This window comes from Entelurus aequoreus, linkage group LG05 (assembly GCF_033978785.1).
Source record: "Entelurus aequoreus isolate RoL-2023_Sb linkage group LG05, RoL_Eaeq_v1.1, whole genome shotgun sequence".
NCBI classification, from domain to species: domain Eukaryota; kingdom Metazoa; phylum Chordata; class Actinopteri; order Syngnathiformes; family Syngnathidae; genus Entelurus; species Entelurus aequoreus.
The window spans coordinates 26029969-26050434 of NC_084735.1; the positions used below are offsets into that span (position 1 = coordinate 26029969).

At 39.2% G+C, this 20466-nt stretch overlaps 1 protein-coding gene across 1 annotated transcript in view; it reads right to left on the minus strand.

Moving 5' to 3' along the window:
• Positions 1 to 19160, minus strand: part of arid1ab (AT-rich interactive domain 1Ab) — a 194929-nt gene extending 175769 nt beyond the window's left edge. Inside the window, exons 1-4 of the mRNA XM_062047516.1 lie at positions 19106 to 19160; positions 18177 to 18282; positions 17896 to 17999; positions 17718 to 17807 (exon numbers count right to left, since the gene is read on the minus strand). The gene's annotated coding sequence lies outside the window, so the exon portion shown is untranslated. The remainder of the gene's footprint in view (positions 1 to 17717; positions 17808 to 17895; positions 18000 to 18176; positions 18283 to 19105) is intronic.
• Between the last annotated feature and the right edge of the window lie 1306 nt (positions 19161 to 20466).

Consider the following 20466-nt stretch of genomic DNA (forward strand, 5'->3'; position numbering starts at 1 on the left):
ACACACACACACACACACACACACTGCTCTGAAACAAGCAGGCCTACAGCTCCCACACTTAAGTTCATGTTCCATATTAGAGCACTCATTGCTTGGGCTGTAATCACATCATAAAAGAATGGCTTCATATAGAAAGGAGAGTGTGCAAAAAAAGAAATATATAAAACTGCATACACAGTAAATTATTCAGTCCTAAAGTAGTGGGAAATGCAAATGAGTGGCAGTTACAAAAACTCTTTGCAAACCTACCATTCGGCATGACTGTGCAACTATGGGCAGCATTTCATCGTTCGAAAAAAAATCATTTGCACACTAAAATTTAATATGAGCGCCATCGGAAAATTGGACATTTTAAAAGACTAAAATGCTTCATTTTGCACCGGGAGCTAGTTTTAATACTTTATCACACTCACGCAGCTAAATTAGCTAACCTCCATGCAAATTCCACTAACAACAATGATATTCCATATTCATTCTGCTTTTTAAATTACTTTTTTGGATTTCATTCAACTCCAAAATACTTATATATAACACATTTGTATTTGTAGGAGTTTATATTTCCTATACATTACAGCCGTCTCTCGTTTATCGTGGTTAATTGGTTCCGGACATGACCGCGAGAAACACATTCCCGCAAAGTAGGAATGATTAATTAACGATCATACTGTATATTTGAATAGGTAGAGTATAAAAACTGTTTATGGTCACCTTTGGAACAAGTGAGGCTGAGTCAATCAGTGGTCACGGTACTGAACAGCGCGCTCTCATTGGTTTGGACTCATCTAGTGGCCAATACGACAGTAGTATTGATTTTTTTTAAAAATTTTTTTACTTTATTTAGTCATTTTTATGCTTGAAAATTCTTAATTTAGGCCAAACATTAAAACAACAAGAAAAAATTAGCGATGTGGTGAAGTCGTATTTCTCAGTTTTTTTTAATTGGGTGATAGGTTACTCCACACCACTAGATGGCGCCAACGCACCAAAGTTTGGGATTCAATGGCCTAAATATTTGAGTTTACTGTTTCTTTCTTCAACAACAGTACTTAAATTTAGTCATGAAATAACATGGCTGCGATAAATGGATTTCCGCAAAGTAGGAATTATTGATTAAAAATCATATACCCATCCATCCATCCATTTCCTACCGCTTGTCCCTTTTGGGGTCGCGGGGGGTGCTGGAGCCTATCTCAGCTGCATTCTGGCGGAAGCTGGGGTACACCCTGGACAAGTCGCCACCTCATCGCATATATCTTTAAATGTAAAGCACAAACAACTAGAGATGTCCGATAATATCGATAAATGCTTTAAAATGTAATATCGGAAAATATCGGTATCGTTTTTTTATTATCGGTATCGTTTTTTAAATTTTTTATTATTATTATTATTTTATATTTTTTTATTTTTTTATTAAATCAACATAAAAAACACAAGATACACTTACAATTAGTGCACCAACCCAAAAAAACTCCCTCCCCCATTTACACTCATTCACACAAAAGGGTTGTTTCTTTCTGTTATTAATATTCTGGTTCCTACATTATATATCAATATATATCAATACAGTCTGCAAAGGATACAGTCCGTAAGCACACATGATTGTGCGTGCTGCTGGTCCACTAATAGTACTAACCTTTAACAGTTAATGTTACTTATTTGTATTAATTACTAGTTTCTATGTAACTGTTTTTATATTGTTTTACTTTTTTTTTAATTCAAGAAAATGTTTTTAATTTATGTATCTTATTTTATTTTATAAATTTTTAAAAAAAGGACCTTATCTTCACCATACCTGGTTGTCCAAATTAGGCATAATAATGTGTTAATTCCACGACTGTATTTATCTGTATCGGTTGATATCGGTATCGGTAGTTAAAGAGTTGGACAATATCGGAATATCGGATATCAGCAAAAAGCCATTATCGGACATCCCTACAAACAACCCTTTAAATACTTTTTTTTACAATATGAGAGACATCTAGACATGAAATAACACTCTTTAGACACATTCACACTCTTTAAATTTAATACAGTAATGCTGCCTGAGGCTCAGTCAATTAGTGGTCACAAAACTGAACAGCAAGGGCAAAATGTTGTAGAATATGGTTGAAAGATAAACAAAAATCTGTGAAGTCACAATATATAAGGTGTCTTGAAATTTTTTTTAAAAAAAATCTGGTGTTAGGCTACTCCGCACCACTAGATGGCACCGGCGTACCACCAGTGGTACTGTTGCCACAATGGCCTAAATCAGGGGTGTCCAAACTTGTTACACTAAGGGCCTCATACTAAAAAGTCAAAGTATGCGGGGGCCAATTTGATATTATTTTGTAAAAAAAAAATATGCTAAAAGGACAAATGTATATTTGAAGCACGGTGGCAGAGGGGTTAGTGCGTCTGCCTCCCAATACGAAGGTCCTGAGTAGTCCTGAGTTCAATCCCGGGCTCGGGATCTTTCTGTGTGGAGTTTGCATGTTCTCCCCGTGACTGCGTGGGTTCCCTCCGGGTACTCCGGCTTCCTCCCACCTCCAAAGACATGCACCTGGGGATAGGTTGATTGGCAACACTAAATTGGCCCTAGTGTGTGAATGTGAGTGTGAATGTTGTCTGTCTATCTGTTTTGGCCCTGCGACGAGGTGGCGACTTGTCCAGGGTGTACCCCGCCTTCCGCCCGATTGTAGCTGAGATAGGCTCCAGCGCCCCCCGCGACCCCAAAGGGAATAAGCGGTAGGAAAATGGATGGATGGATGGATGGATGGATGGATGGATGGATGAAGCCAAAATTAGCGTCAGCTTTGTGCAGTAGGTGACTAAATATATTATTAATAGTAATTACAGTGCTGTCCAAAGTGCGGCCCGGGCGCAGTTTGCGGCCCGCAGCTTGAGTTTGGTTGACTTGTAGAAAACTGTCGGGGGGAAAAAAACAACAGTTAAAATGGAAGAAAAAAAATAGCATAAAGACATAATGTAATGGGAAAAAGCATTTTTTTTTATAGTAATAAATAATAATTATACACTTTGTCACTAATTACAATAGAACTAATAATTATACACTTTGTCACTTATTACAAAAAAGTTGACACTAAGTTTTGTCAAAGTTAAAGTTAAAGTACCAATGATTGTCACACACATCCCCTTGTTCACCCCCTGGGAGGTGAGGGGAGCAGTGAGCAGCAGCGGTGCCACGCCCTGGAATAATTTTTGGTGATTTGTCTTTAAATATATAAATGTGACATTTGCTTCTTTTTTTTTTAAACAAATAAAAAAATATCAAAATGCATACTTGCCAACCCTCCCGATTTTCCCGGGAGACTCACGAATTTCAGTGCCCCTCCACAAATCTCCCGGGCCAACTATTCTCCCGAATTTCTCCCTATTTCCACCCGGACAACAATATTGAGGGCGTGCCTTAAAGGCACTGCTTTTAGCGTCCTCTACAACCTGTCGTCACGTCCGCTTTTCCTCCATACAAACAGCGTGCCGGCCCAGTCACATAATAAATGCAATGCATACTTGATCAACAGCCATACAGGTCACACTGAGGGTGGCCGTATAAACAACTTTAACACTGTTACAAATATGCGCCACACTGTGAACCCACACCAAACCAGAATGACAAACACATTTCGGGAGAACATCCGCACCGTATTACAACATAAACACAACAGAACAAATACCCAGAACCCCTTGCAGCACTAACTCTTCCGGGACGCTACAATATACACCCCCTGACATGTTTACTTTCTTTAAGAATAGATAATGGATGTCCAGACTATTTCCACTGAGGGCCGCACACTAAAAAAATGGAAGCACGCGGGGGCCATTTTGATACGTTTTATTTTCAAAACCAATACAATATTTATTGTAACCCTTAGAGCTCTCCTCCCCAAAAGGGTTCAAGTTAAATTTTTCTAACGTTTTATGCCATTTTTGTCAACAAAAATCTGAATTTTTTATGGCAAAAAAAAAAAAGTATGCAATATTTCCTCTCAATTTTTTTAAAAAGTGGAATATTTAATGTGAAATAGTTAAATAATTAATCACACTAAATGTCTCCGAGATCCAAAAAGGGCCCCACTCATAAACGTGTTAAAAAATAAGTCATGTCAATATGTTTTATTTTTACTTTCAACACTTTCATGTCTTGTTTTATTTTTACTTTCAACACTTTCACTTTCATGTCAAGTTTGAGAACCAGGGGTTCTCAAACTTTTTTACCACCGCGAGTTTACTGACAGATATAAGTAAGAACTTTACACAACTTTATTTTAGAAATGGCAACAGCGGAGGATGAATGTCACATAACAAGAAGATAGAGAAAAAGAAGAAGCTTATCGACTACAAAGGCGGACGCGCGCAAATTTTCAGGACTTATGCAGATCCCAAATACAGATCAGCAGGTACCAGAAGGTAAGAAAAGTCGTTTTTGCATAATATTGCGAAACAAAACGCCAGATAATATGTCTTACCTTATACACACACCATAATAATACTCGTATGTTGAAGCACAGTACAATCCATCAAGCGGTGCGGCTTCACAGCTTACCAAAGTCGTGCTAAAACATTTTTATATATTTTTGAGCACCGTGTGTAATGTTCTATATTTTCAATGGAACATATACCATTTTGGTGTATTTTGCAGTCTACACGTATCTCTTATGTGTGACTGCCATCTACTGGTCACACTTTCTTTTCACCATGTACCAATAGCTTCGAGGTCGGTAAGCACAATCAAAATTATTCCGTACATTAGGCAATACATTAGGATTTTAAGTGCGCCTTATAGTCCGAAATATACGGTACATTTAATATTTTTTCCCCGATTGTTTGAACAGTTTGAAGAATAACGCTGTGTGTGAGTATTTATGTCAGTGATTTCTTTTGGCGTACCAATAGCAGTTTGAGAATCACTGCTCGAGATCAATTTCAGACTTATCTATCAATTATACGTTTTTATAATTTTTTAAAATGTTTTCTTATGTTTTATGCCCTTTTTGTCAAAGAAAACTTTGTTTTATTTATACGGCAAAAACCAGACATGCAATATTTTCCCCATAAAAGGGGAATATTTGATAAGTAACTGGAGATTTGAATATGTCAATTAGAGATGTCCGATAATATCGGACTGCCGATATTATCGGCCGATAAATGCTTTAAAATGTAATATCGGAAAATATCTGTATCTGTTTCAAAATTCTCTGTATCGGTTTCAAAGAGTAAAATTCATGACTTTTTAAAACGCCGCTGTGTACACGGACGTAGGGAGAAGTACAGAGCACCAATAAACCTTAAAGGCATTGCCTTTGCGTGCCGGCCCAGTCACATAATATCTACGGCTTTTACACACATATAAGTGAATGCAATGCATACTTGGTCAACAGCCATACAGGTCAGACTGAGGGTGGTCGTATAAACAACTTTAACACTGTTACAAATATGCGCCACACTGTGAACCCACACCAAACAAGAATGACAAACACATTTCGGGAGAACATCCGCACCGTAACACAACACAAACATAACAGAACTAATACCCAGAACCCCTTGCAGCACTAACTCTTCCGGGACGCTAGAATATACAGCCCCCAACTAAACCTTGTTACATTGTTTAATGCATCCAGCGGGGCATCACAACAAAATTAGGCATAATAATGTGTTCATTCCACGACTGTATATATCGGTATCGGTTGATATCGGAATCGGTAATTAAGAGTTGGACAATATCGGAGTATCGGATATCGGCAAAAAAGCCATTATCGGACATCTCTAATGTCAATAATTCATACCAACATTGGTTTCGATTAATTCTTAATGAATTCTAATTTTTTTAAACAATGCACTGCAGCTTTTTCAGTGTCGATACTGTTATATTTTCTCATTACATTGCACCTCTTGGTTCTTTATTCCACTTTTTTTGTAATAGCATTTTTTAAAATGTGCAAAACTTTTTTTTATTAAAATAGGCGCCGTAAGTGCTATTGCAATGTGGGAGTGCAGAGCAGAAATCCTAAAAAAATGTGCTGTTGATTGCACATTTCACAAAAACAACGCTTGAGCAACTTTGAACAACAAATGAGTGACAGTTTGCGGACACAAAAGTGATTTTGAAGCAAGCGTAGAGATCATAAGGAGTTCATGTTGGCATACATGAATAAAAACAAAGGAGAAGCTGCAAAGCGGGTCATACTAATAATCCCTTTGTTTGTGCTCGTCACGCACTCAGCACACTTTTACACAACATTTGTGGTATTTTCACCTTACACTCACACCTCCATCTCAGTGACCTCTTTGCCGAGCCATGCCTGTTTAATCCGTGCGCATCGTTGTGAACGCCGCTTCCGTCATGATGTGATTCCTGGAAGGAGCGCCTCGCTTGCTCTGAGGGCCGGGAGGAGGAGGAGAGCTTGCTATTTTTGCTGTCGATTCAGCGCAAAACAAATGAATCTATTCTTGACTTTGAAGGCACAACAAGCGTGACTGCTGCCATGTGAGCTATGAGGCAGAGGAGCGTGCACCCTTGTGGTGACTTTTGGGTAGTGCAGCATTTTGAATGGCGCAGGCTTGAGAGCCTCTATATCAGGCCTGGGCAATTATTTTGACTCGGGGGGCCAAATTTAGAGGGAAAAATGTGTCTTGGGGCCGGTATACAAGTCCCATCTTAAAGGCCTACTGAAACCCAATAGTACCAACCACGCAGTCTAATAGTTTATACATCAATGATGAAATGTTAACATTGCAACACATGCCAATACGGCCGGGTTAGATTAGTAAAGTGCAATTTTAAATTTCCCGCGAAATATCCTGCTGAAAACGTCTCGGTACGATGACGTTTTGCGTGACGTCACGGATTGTAGCGGACATTTTGGGACAGCATTGTGACCAGCTATTAAGTCGTCTGTTTTCATCGCAAAATTCCACAGACATCTGTGTTGGTGAATCTTTTGCAATTTGTTTAATGAACAATGGAGATAGCAAAAAAGAAAGCTGTAGGTGGGAAGCGGTGTATTAGCGGCCGGCTGCAGCAACACAAACACGTAGCCGGTGTTTCATTGTTTACATTCCCGAACAATGACAGTCAAGCTTTACCATTGGCCTGTGGAGAACTGGGACAACATAGACTCTTACCAGGAGGACTTTGAGTTGGATACGCATGCTTGTGGAGATGGGACAACAGAGACTCTTACCAGGAGGACTTTGAGTTGGATACGCTGTACCGTGAGTACGCAGCTGCGGCTTCCAAACATTTGATTGCTTGCCCGTACGTGCGTGCCGCTATGTGCATGTCACGTACGTAACTTTGGGGAAATATATGTGCTGTATGAACTTTGCGGAGGTGAACGGTACTTTGGGCTGTGGGATTGAGTGTGTTGTGCGGGTGTTTGATTTGTATTGGCGGGTTATATGGACGGGAGGGGGGAGGTGTTTGTTATGCGGGATTAATTTGTGGCATATTAAATATAAGCCTGGTTGTGTTGTGGCTAATAGAGTATATATATGTCTTGTGTTTATTTACTGTTTTAGTCATTCCCAGCTGAATATCAGGTCCCACCCGCCTCTCACAGCATCTTCCCTATCTGAATCGCTTCCACTGCCCTCTAATCCTTCACTCTCACTTTCCTCATCCACAAATCTTTCATCCTCGCTCAAATTAATGGGGAAATCGTCGCTTTCTCGGTCCGAATCGCTCTCGCTGCTTGTGGCCATGATTGTAAACAATGTGCAGATGTGAGGAGCTCTACAACCTGTGACATCACGCTACTTCCGGTACAGACAAGGCTTTTTTTATCAGCGACCAAAAGTTGCGAACTTTATCGTCGATGTTCTCTACTAAATCCTTTCAGCAAAAATATAGCAATATCGCGAAATGATCAAGTATGACACATAGAATGGATCTGCTATCCCAATTGAAATAAGAAAATTTCAGTAGGCCTTTAAAACTCATTTGTATACTCTAGCCTTTAAATAGACCCCCTTTTTAGACCAGTTGATCTGCCGTTTCTTTTCTTTTCTCCTCTGCCCCCCTCTCCCTTGTGGAAGGGGCTGCAAAGGTCCGGTGGCCATGGATGAAGTGCTGGCTGTCCAGAGTCGGGACCCGGGGTGGACCGCTCGCCTGTGCATCGGTTGGGGACATCTCTGCGCTGCTGACCCGTCTCCGCTCGGGATGGTCTCCTGCTGGCCCCACTATGGACTGGACTCTCACTATTATGTTAGATCCACTATGGACTGGACTTTTACAATATTATGCTAGACCCACTCGACGTCCATTGCATCCGGTCGCCCCTAGAGGGGGCTGGGGGGGACCACTGGGGGGACCATATCTGCGGTCCTCTCCAAGGTTTCTCATAGTCATTCACATCGACGTCCCACTGGGTTGTGAGTTTTTCCTTGCCCTTATGTGGGCTCTGAACCGAGGATGTCGTTGTGGCTTGTGCAGCCCTTTGAGACATTTGTGATTTAGGGCTATATAAATAAACATTGATTGATTGATTGATTGACATAGCTATTTTTAGGAAATCTAATATAAAACCTCACAATAAAGTCTGATTGAATGCTAAAAAAGTTATGACGATGACAAATGATAACTGTTAGCATGCTAACGTTAACATATAAGCATGCTGCTAATGTTAGCATGCTAGCTTGTTTGGCTAATTTTGGAGGTAAACACCTCAGAGTCAGATATTTTGGTACGTGACGAATGCTAACTGTTAACATGCTAATGTTAGCATGTGAGCATGCCAACATTAGCATGCTAGCTTTTTGGGCTAATTATACAGGTACACACCTGAAAGTCAGAAACATTGGTACTTGACGAATGATAACTGTTAGGATGCTATTATTAGCATGCAAGCATGCTAACACTAGCATGCTAGCTTTTTTGGCTAATTTTACAGGGATATACCTCAATGTCAGGTATTTTGGTACTTGACGAATGCTAACTGTTAACATGCCCACATTAGCATGCTATCTTTGTTGGCTAATTATACAGGTATACACCTCAAAGTCATATACAGTACATTCGTACTTGACAAATGATAACTGTTAGCATGCTAACATTACCGTGCTACCTTTTTTGGCTAATTTTACAGGTATATACCTCAATGTCAGATATTTTTGGTACTTGGCGAATGATAACTGTTAGCATGCTAATTTTATCATGCTGACGTTGGCATGCTAGCTTTTTTTTTTTTAGCAAATTTTGCAAGTATACATCTCTAAGTCAGATATTTTGATACTTGACGATGACGAACGATAACTGTTAGCATGCTAATTTTACCATGCTGACGTTGGCATGCTATATTTTTTAGCAAATTTTGCAAGTATACATCTCAAAGTCAGATATTTTGATACTTGACGATGACGAACGATAACTGTTAGCACGCTAACGTTAACATATAAGCATGCTAACGTTAGCATGCTAGCTCGTTTGGCTAATTTTGAGGGTATACACCTCAAAGTCAGACATTTTTGTACTTGACAAATGATAACTGTTAGCATGCTAGCTTTTTTTTAGCTAATGTTGGAAGGGATACGCCTCAGAGTCATGTTTTGATTTGGTTAAGTCGTATTTTTGTTACTTAATGCTCTCTGGTTAGCGCGAGAACTGTTGGCATTTCAGTTTGGCTTCGTGATTTCTGCATTCACACGCTATTTCAACCAAAACTCATTTTTGTAGATAGTATTTGTATAAAAATGCACATTCCAGAGACCTGTTAGCCTGTCAGTTCGGCATTTCAACATTCACACGCAATTTCAACCGAAACTGCTTTTTCTAGTTAGCATGTGTATAAAAATTCACATCGCAATGGAGGTTGGTTCATTTTGTACGGAGACTGTAAATCAGAGTTCCACGCACAATTTTATAGATGACAGCCGTGATCCTGCTGAAGTTTTAAAGTGCGTCTTCTCCTTGCCCATCCAGCGCTCCTTCACACTGAAAGGAGGAGGTGTGGAGTGGAGGCAGACGGAGGGATGAAGTGCCACTTAGGATATTGCCTGATGGGGCCGCTCCCCTTGTTAAACTCATTGCTGCGAGCATAAATATCACGCAAGTGAGGGGTGATTTATGGACGCACGCTCCTTCCTCCTAACAAGCCTGTGGACTAATAGAAGAATTCTGCTTTGATTTACGCTAAGAAACCAGTTGAAATGTTTGTTTTTTCCCCCTCACTTCAGGCTTTAACCACTTTTTTTACCAATCTTAACTCTTTTTTTTGTTGAATAATGAGGTATTGGCAAATACCAAGTAGATGGCTTGTTTATATGAGGCCAAAAATTACACCAAAAATTAGAGATGTCCGATAATATCGGCCTGCCGATATTATCGGATAGCGATAAATGCTTTAAAATGTAGTATCGGAAATTATCGGTATCGGTTTCAACCTACCGATTTTCCTGGGAGACTCCCGGATTTCAGTGCCCCTCCCGAAAATCTCCCGGGGCAACCATTCTCCCGATTTCCACCCGAACAACAATATTGGGGGCGTGCCTTAAAGGCACTGCCTTTGGCGTCCTCTACAACCTGTCGTCACGTCCGCTTTTCCTCCATACTAGTCACATAATATATGCGGCTTTTACACACACACAAGTGTTGACTTGGTCAACAGCCATACAGGTCACACTGAGGGTGACCGTATAAACAACTTTAACACTGTTACAAATATGCGCCACACTGTGAACCCACACCAAACAAGAATGACTAACACATTTTGGGAGAACATCCGCACCGTAACACAACATAAACACAACAGAACAAATACCCAGAACCCCTTGCAGCACTAACTCATCTGGGACGCTACAATATACACCCCCCGCTACAACCAAACCCCCGCCCAACTGAAGCCGTGTGCGTTCATTGTTTTTGTAGCTGTTGTTTTGAGGCATGTTTAAAAAAATAAAATAAAATAATGCAAAGTATAGTATTTCCCATAGTTGTAGTGGGTATCAGGATTATCTCAGGGAGAGCATGTCCCAAATTCCAAGCTGCTGTTTTGAGGCATGTTAAAAAAAAAAAGCAATTTGTGACTTCAATAATAATATGGCAGTGCCATGTTGGCACTTTTTTTTCATAACTGGAGTTAAAGTTGTTTTACTTATTTTGGAAAACCTTGTTTTTGATTGATTGATTGAAACTTGTATTAGTAGATTGCACAGTACAGTACATATTACGTACAATTGACCACTAAATGGTAACACCCGAATAAGTTTTTCAACTTGTTTAAGTCGGGGGTCCACGTTAATCAATTCATGGTAAAGTTACATTGTTTAATGCATCCAGCGGGGCATCACAACAAAACTAGGCATAATAATGTGTTAATTCCACGACTGTATACATCGGTATCGGTTGATATCGGAATCGGTAATTAAGAGTTGGACAATATCGGAATATCGGATATCGGCAAAAAAGCCAATATCGGACATCTCTACCAAAAATACAGGAAAGAAGTCGCACAATTCAGAATTCCATCAAAATAAAGGCCACACAACAGTTATTTGTACACCTGTATTATTGTTAAGAACGTTACTTAAAACATTTCCTAAGGATACAATAGCTCTTAAATCCCTAAAATAAAAACAAATGTGTTTTAAGGAAAAAACACAAAATTATATGAGTAAAAAAAAATGCTTTTAATTTTTTTTTTCTTTACTTTTACTACGTTTTTAAAATGATATACTGCTTTTTGAACCCTGCGGCTTATAAAACGGTGTGGCTAACTTATGTATTTTTTGTCGCCAACAGCCATAATGTTTTGTATTCACCAAAATAGTTGTCATACAACACCCACGGAGACACTGACAAAGTGTTATTGTTAGTGCTACGGTGCCATCTTTTTGACGAGTATGCTCACTGCGCGTGCTGCGGCTTGACAATGCACTTCCTGTTTTGTGCCGGAAGTATATTTGTCCGTAGCGTTTCTGATCGAAATGATTCAAGCAATGTTTGTAAGTTTTACAATATAACTAATAAGTAAGCTAGTAAACTAACATGCCTAAAAGTGTCTAATAGCATTCTTTTTATAGCATATACTTTTATATTATTTTCGTACTGGTATATATCGGCGGCTTATAGTCTGGTGCGGCTAATGTACTGTATATATATTTTTATTTTAAAATTTGATGGGTATGGCTTAAATACCGGTGAGCTATATAGCCGGTAAAATACGGTATATTTTTTAACTAGAAAAATATTGTTAGTTTATTGAGCTGCATATGAAAATTACACTTTAAAAACTGATTTATTAAACTTATTTCTGTCAACTGATTGTAGTATTTTTTGTGAGTATTTAAGCTTGGTAAAATCCATATATGGTTTTGGTAGCATGTTTTTTCCTTCTTAACGTTCGGGCATCTGGTCAGGATGCCACCCGAACACCTAGGTCACGTCCGACCGGTAGGAGGCCACGGGGAAGACCCAGGACATGTTGGGAAGACTATGTCTCACGGCTGGCCTGGGAACGCCTCGGGATTCCCCGGGAGGAGCTGGACGAAAGTGGCTGGGGAGAGGGAAGTCTGGGCGTCCCTGCTTAGGCTGCTGCCCCCGCGACCCGACCTCGGATAAGCGGAAGAAGATGGATGGATGGATAGAACATACAGTTTGGTGTATTTTGGTGGGGGCAATTTGTATTACTTGTGTCACACGTTTTGGACATATTGGGCATCCCAGCCAGCGGCGGGACTTGTGGGACTCGAACCTGGGTAGCTATTTTGAACATTTTGTTGACTTTTGCCGACTTTTCCAACTTTTTTCTTCCCCTCTTCCGGTGGGACTTTGCTGGGTGAGTTTTGGACATATTGGGCATCCCGTCCAGCGGCGGGACGTGCACGGGCGGCGGCGGGACTTGTGGGACTCGAACCTGGGTAGCTATTTTAAAAATTTTGTTGACTTTTGCCGACTTTTCCAACTTTTTTCTTCCCCACTTCCGGTGGGACTTTGCTGGGTGCGTTTTGGACATGTTGGGCATCCCGGCCAGTGGTGGGACTTGCGCGGGCGGCGGCGGCACTTGTGGGACTCGAACCTGGGTAGCTATTTTGAACATTTTATTGACTTTTTCCAACTTTTCCAACTTTTTTCTTCCCCACTTCCGGTGGGACTTTGTTGGGTGCGTTTTGGACATGTTGGGCATCCCGGCCAGTGGTGGGACTTGCGCGGGCGGAGGCGGGACTTGTGGGACTCGAACCTGGGTAGCTATTTTGAACATTTTATTGACTTTTGCCGACTTTTCCAACTTTTTTCTTCCCCACTTCCGGTGGGACTTTGCTGGGTGCATTTTGGACATGTTGGGCATCCCGGCCAGTGGTGGGACTTGCGCGGGCGGCGGCGGGACTTGTGGGACTCGAACCTGGGTAGCTATTTTGAACATTTTGTTGACTTTTGCCGACTTTTCCAACTTTTTTCTTCCCCTCTTCCGGTGGGACTTTGCTGGGTGAGTTTTGGACATATTGGGCATCCCAGGCAGCGGCGGGACTTGTGGGACTCGAACCTGGGTAGCTATTTTGAACATTTTGTTGACTTTTGCCGACTTTTCCAACTTTTTTCTTCCCCACTTCCGGTGGGACTTTGCTGGGTGCGTTTTGGACATGTTGGGCATCCCGGCCAGTGGTGGGACTTGCGCGGGCGGCGGCGGGACTTGTGGGACTCGAACCTGGGTAGCTATTTTGAACATTTTATTGACTTTTGCCGACTTTTTCAACTTTTTTCTTCCCCACTTCCGGTGGAACTTTGCTAGGTGAGTTTTGGACATATTGGGCATCTTATCCAGCGGCGGGACTTGCACGGGCGGTGGCGGGACTCGAACCTGGGTAGCTATTTTGAAAATTTTTGTTGACTTTTGCCGACTTTTTCAATTTTTTTCTTCCCCACTTCCGGTGGGACTTTGCTGGGTGTGTTTTGGACATATTGGGCATCCCAGGCAGCGGCGGGACTTGCGGGACTCGAACCTGGGTAGCTATTTTGAACATTTTGTTGACTTTTGCCGACTTTTCCAACTTTTTTCTTCCCCACTTCCGGTGGGACTTTGCTGGGTGCGTTTTGGACATGTTGGGCATCCCGGCCAGCGGTGGGACTTGCGCGGGCGCTGGCGGGACTCGAACCTGGGAAGCTATTTTGAACATTTTGTTGACTTTTGCCGACTTTTCCAACTTTTCTCCCCCACTTCCGGTGGGACTTTGCTGGGTGCGTTTTGGACATGTTGGGCCTCCCGGCCAGCGGTAGTCGTTCACATTTGGCGCGCAACCGGGAAGGACCACCAGAGGCGGGGGAGGAAGATCCCCTATGGGCTCTCCAACTCTCCCCCCCATCTCCTCGCCGCCATCTTGTGCCCTGCCTCGCTGTTGGACTGCCGGCCACGCCTCCCCACATATATTAAATGTTGTTCTTTCTGATATTTTGATTTCATTTCCAGTGTGTCTCCTCCATGTTTGTATTTGAACCGGGAGAAGCAATGTGTGCAAGTGCTATTAAAATGAGATAAATAATAGTATTTGATATTTTAGGGTAATGTGTTAATAATTTCACACATAAGTCGCTCCAGAGTATAAATCGCACACCCGGCCAAACTATGAAAAAAACTGCGACTTATAATCCCAAAAATATGGTAATAGCATTATTTTTATAGCATATACTTTTATATTGTTTTCGTACTGGTATATATCTGCGGCTTATAGTCCGGTGTGGCTAATATATATATTTTTTTTATTTTTTTATTTGGTGGGTACGGCTTAAATACCGGTGAGCTATATAGCCGGGAAAATACGGTATATTTTTTAACTAGAAAAATATTGTTAGTTTATTAAGCTGCATATGAAAATTACACTTTAAAAACTGATTCATTAAACTTATTTCTGTCAACAGATAAGCTTCATAAAATCCAAATGTGGTTTTTTTAGCATGTTTTGTCCTTCTTAACATTCACTTTACAATACAAAATGACTTTTCGTGATTCTCAGCATAATACGGATTTATTCAACTCAATTATTTGCTTGACAGTGTGTCCCTTCAACAAGAGCTTTATAGATCTGTGTTTATGCGGACACTTTTCAAGACCTTTTATTTTGAAGGTGTCACTTGTGTTTCCGGTTTTGTGCGCACTTCTCAGCACACTCCTGCTTGTGCTCCTGTCTAATAGAGTAGTGTTTTTCAACCTTTTTTGAGCCAAGGCACATTTTTTGCGTTGAAAAAATCCGGAGGCACACCACCAGCACAAATCATTAAAAAACTAAACCCAGTTGACAGTAAAAAGCCGTTGTCGCAATTGTTGGGTATGACTTTAAACCATAACCAAGCATGCATCACTATAGCTCTTGTCTCAAAGTAGGTGTACTGTCACCACCTGTCACATCACGCCCTGACTTATTTAGAGTTTATTGCTGTTTTCCTGTGTGTAGTGTTTTAGTTCTTGTCGTGCGCTCCTATTTCAATGGCTTTTTCTCTTTTTTTGGTATTTTTCTGTAGCAGTTTCATGTTTTCCTTTGAGCGATATTTCCCGCATCTACTTTGCTTTAGCAATCAAGAATATTTTAGTTGTTTTTATCCTTCTTTGTGGGGACATTGTTGATTGTCATGTCATGTTCGGATGTACATTGTGGACGCCGTCTTTGCTCCACAGTAAGTCTTTGCTGTCGTCCAGCATTCTGTTTTTGTTTACTTTGCAGCCAGTTCAGTTTTAGTTTCGTTCTGCATAGCCTTCCCTAAGCTTCAATGCCTTTTTTTAGGGGCACTCACCTTTTGTTTATTTTTGGTTTGAGCATAGGACACCTTTTTACCTGCATGCTGCCTCCTGCTGTTTTCGACATCTACAAAGCAATTAGCTACCGGCTGCCACCTACTGATATGGAAGAGTATTACACGGTTACTCTGCCGAGCTCTAGACAGCACCGACACTCAACAACAACACATGATTTGTAGACTATAATTACTGGTTTGCAGAAAATATTTTTAACCCAAATAGGTGAAATTAGATAATCTCCCACAGCACACCAGACTGTATCTTACGTCACACGTGCCGCGGCACAGTGGTTGAAAAACACTGTATTAGAGTATCTTTGACTAGCACAAACACACATATTTGAGTATTAATACAAGTGCAGGTTGTGTATCATTGACCAGGTTAATATTAAAGTTTATTAAGATAAAGCATAGCTACGGTAAGTCATGTGATCATGTCTCTTTTGTGTTTCATGGCGCATAATTGACTCCCTCATGCGTCTGTGATTGACATTTGATTTAGCACAGGCAGCATGTGATCACTGACAGGCCCATTAAAGGCAGATTGCACGCAATTATATTTATTGAAATAATTACAGCAGCCATTAGCGTTTGCATTGTTTTTTTCATTTGGTGGCGTGAAAGTGTCAAGCTCGTAGGTGTAATTGGCCCGCATTCATTTGAGGTCAGCGCTGTGATATGAATAAAAAAGAGAACTTTGTACAGAGGCACATGGAGCAAAAAAATACTCATTAATTTAAAAATAAACCTGTAATTAATATATACTAGGGCTGTCAAATTTAACAAGTTTAATGCATGTGGTTAATCACAAAAAATTACCGCATTCATTATGTTTCAACAAAGACAATCAGCCCATTTTTTTCTTCATGTTTCAGTTATATTTTTGTAAAAGGACTTTTTCAATAATACCGTTACCAAGTTTTGAGGAAATAAATTGCATATACTTAGTAAAACTTGACAACAAATTTTGTGTATGACATTCTGACAATAACATTTAATGTGTGCCAAACCATTGAGGTATATTTTTTAAAGTTAATTTAAATGATGCAAGCAAGTAATTTACTGTGATTAATCACAATTAAAAAAGGTGATTGATCTGAATTATGTTTTTATCATTTGACAGCACTAATATATATGTATATACAGCATAAGTATACATATACAGCATATATATGTGTATATATATACATATATATATATATATATATATATATATATATATATATATATATATATATATATATATATATATATATATATATATACACATGTGTGTGCGTGTGTATATATGTATATACACAACCATAAATATATATATAAATAAATATATATATTAATAAATTAATTAAAACTGTATTCATCCAAGAGTATTATATGTATATAAATTATATATAGAGATACTGTCTATATAATGATATATACATATAAAAGTATAATAAAATATGTGTGGCGACCCCGAGAGGGACAAGCAGTAGAAAATGGATGGATGGATGTATGTGTATATATATATATATATATATATATATATATATATATACAGTAAAGGCCAAATGTTTGGACTCACCTTCTCATTTCAATGCATTTTTTTTTTTTCATGACTATTTACCTTGTATATTGTCAGCGAAGGCATCAAAACTATGACACATGTGAAGTGAAAACCCTTTCAGGTGACTACCTCTTGAAGCTCATCGAGAGAATGCCAAGAGTGTGCAAAGCAGTAATCAGAGAAAAGGGTGGCTATTTTGAAGAAACTAGAATATAAAACAAGTTTTCAGTTATTTCACCTTTTTTTGTTAAGTACATAACTCCACATGTGTTCATTCATAGTAGTGATGCCTTCAGTGACAATCTACAATGTAAATAGTCATAAAATAAAGAAAACCCACTGAATGAGAAGGTGTGTCCAAACTTTTGGCATGGATATATATGTTTATTTATAAATTAATTAAAAATTGTATTTCCCAAAAACATAAAATAAAACAATAAAATGCCTTACCACTAACAATGGTCTGGTAGCCTCTGCAGTTGAGTATATGAAGGCCACCAGGAGGACTTTGGGTGTCTTTCATTGTAATGCAGCGCTGTACTACAACCACAACCATAAACATATTGCATGTTTTTAAATGAATACATCTCCGCTTAAAAAAGGTGATTATTATCTTATTTCAGCTGACCTTAATCCTCACTCCCAACGCCATCACACTTGTGGAGAACTTCCCCCCAAAAAGTAGTTTAGTAGTGGCAGTAGTAGTTTATTCTCCTTCCTCTTTCATCAAGCCTGCAGAAACAAAAAGGGTGGTGTGGAATGGAAAAGGCTGCAAGAATTGAACCCATCATGATTGAAGGTGCAAACCTTTTCAATTCACTTCTTTTTTCTCTCCCTCAACTCCAATTGGGCTGTCATGCACCGCACGCCCTCCCACCCTCCCTCTCTCACTACAGGCAATTCAATTACCTCTCCATGCAAATTGGTCCAGGGCTTTCATTTCTCGGAGGCTGCCTCGGAAGCCATCTCATTGGTCATCCCGGCGATTAGGCCGCTAATGCATCTGTTTGTCACGCTTTGGGAGCACGGAAAAGACACAAATCACCAAAAAAATCAAAGAGCAGGAAACGGGGCAACGCTCCTGCATGAATGCAAACTTGATTAGACAGATTCCATTAAGGCTAATATGCTCAAAAAGCTTCCTCAAACATTCTTGATTTTTGGGTCTACTGCTTGCATCACAAATCATTCAGACTATAGATGCATTTTAAGGGTAAAACATTGTTGTGCCTACCGCTGCTCTTGTTTTATAGTTTATCCCTCTTGAATAAAACATGCCAGTCATTTGTGCTGCATGCTGTTGCGCCATATCAATTTTAATATTAGCATATTTGATGGACAAAACCCAAAATGGGATGTATAGACATAGATTCATGGTGACAATTGTGTCTAAGGGTGGAGAAAATACCTGACTGTGCATGGCGTTCTCCACTATGGCCACCAGAAGGCGACCTCGCATCATGCAGTGAGCCAATATTAATCTGCACTATGCAGACAGTTCAATGTCTAATATGCAACATTGTTGAAATAAATGTTAAAGAACACATTTATTAATCTTTTCTCGCTTAGAAAATATACCGTCGGTGTGTTACGGGTTCTTTTTCCAGGATAGTTAAAATGTTGCCAATGTGATAATGCGTTAATCTAGTGTGCTGCAATTTCAACCATCAGCCAGAAGGTGGCAGCAGATCGCCATAGCAATGTGATTTTTGTGCGAACGGCAGAGTAGAAAAAGAGACATTTTGGCTCTGACGTGTCGCAACGTGTTTTAGAGGAAACTGCCAAAACACTGCATAAATGTTTGTTTTTCGAAGACACAATGAAACAAAAACACTTACTGTGGGAGTTGATGAAGTGTAATTGTACTTTCTCAAAGCCGGAAACTGAGCAAATTCGGGAAAACTGACTCACCAACACGTGACCGGAAATGGTGTTCAGTTTCCGGTATTCCCTTTTTTTTTTTATCTCTCCGGAACTTCATTCCAACACAAAACTTCTCTTACAAAGTAAACACCGTCTTTCAAAACGGCAACAATGAAAACATAAAAATAAACAAAATCTTGTGTAAACTTTTCAAAATATGTACCGAATAAATATATTCACTAGAGTTTTCGGACAATAATCAACAAATTAAAACAACCACGAAGAAAGGAAAGAGAAAACTAAAGAAACAAATAATATGTGCGAGGGATAACAAACTTCCCCCAAAAAAGAAAGCACCATATTAAACATTATTTTTTAAATTTGTGTTTGATTGTGACAGTTTCTATTATGTTTTCAACTTCTGGTGTACCCTCCAAAAACACGCACCTGGGGATAGGTTGATTGGCAACACTAAATTGGCCCTAGTGTGTGAATGTGAGTGTGAATGTTGTCTGTCTATCTGTGTTGGCCCTGCGATGAGATGGCGACTTGTCCAGGGTGTACCCCGCCTTCCGCCCGAATGAAGCTGAGATAGGCTACAGCACCCCCCGCGACCCCAAAAGGGACAAGCGGTAGAAAATGGATGGATGGATGGATATGTTTATATATATGTATATATATATACATTGGCAACACTAAATTGGCCCTAGTGTGTGAATGTTGTCTGTCTATCTGTGTTGGCCCTGTGATGAGGTGGCGACTTGTCCAGGGTGTACCCCGCCTTCCGCCCAAATGAAGCTGAGATAGGCTCCAGCACCCCCCGCGACCCCAAAAGGGACAAGCGGTAGAAAATGGATGGAGATATATATATATATATATATATATATATATATATATATATATATATATATATATATATATATATATATATATATATATATATATATATATATGTATGTATGTTTATGTTTATATATATGTATATATATATATATATATATGTATGTTTATATATATGTATATATATATGTATGTATGTTTATGTTTATATATATGTATATATATATATATATATATATATATATATATGTATGTTTATATATATGTATATATATATATATATATATATATATATATGTATGTTTATATATATGTATATATATACACATATATATATATATATATACACATATATATATATATATATATATATATATATATTATATATATATATATATATACATATATGTTTATATATACTTATATATATATACACAATATATATATATATGTATATACGTATATGTTTATATATACTTATATATATATACACAAT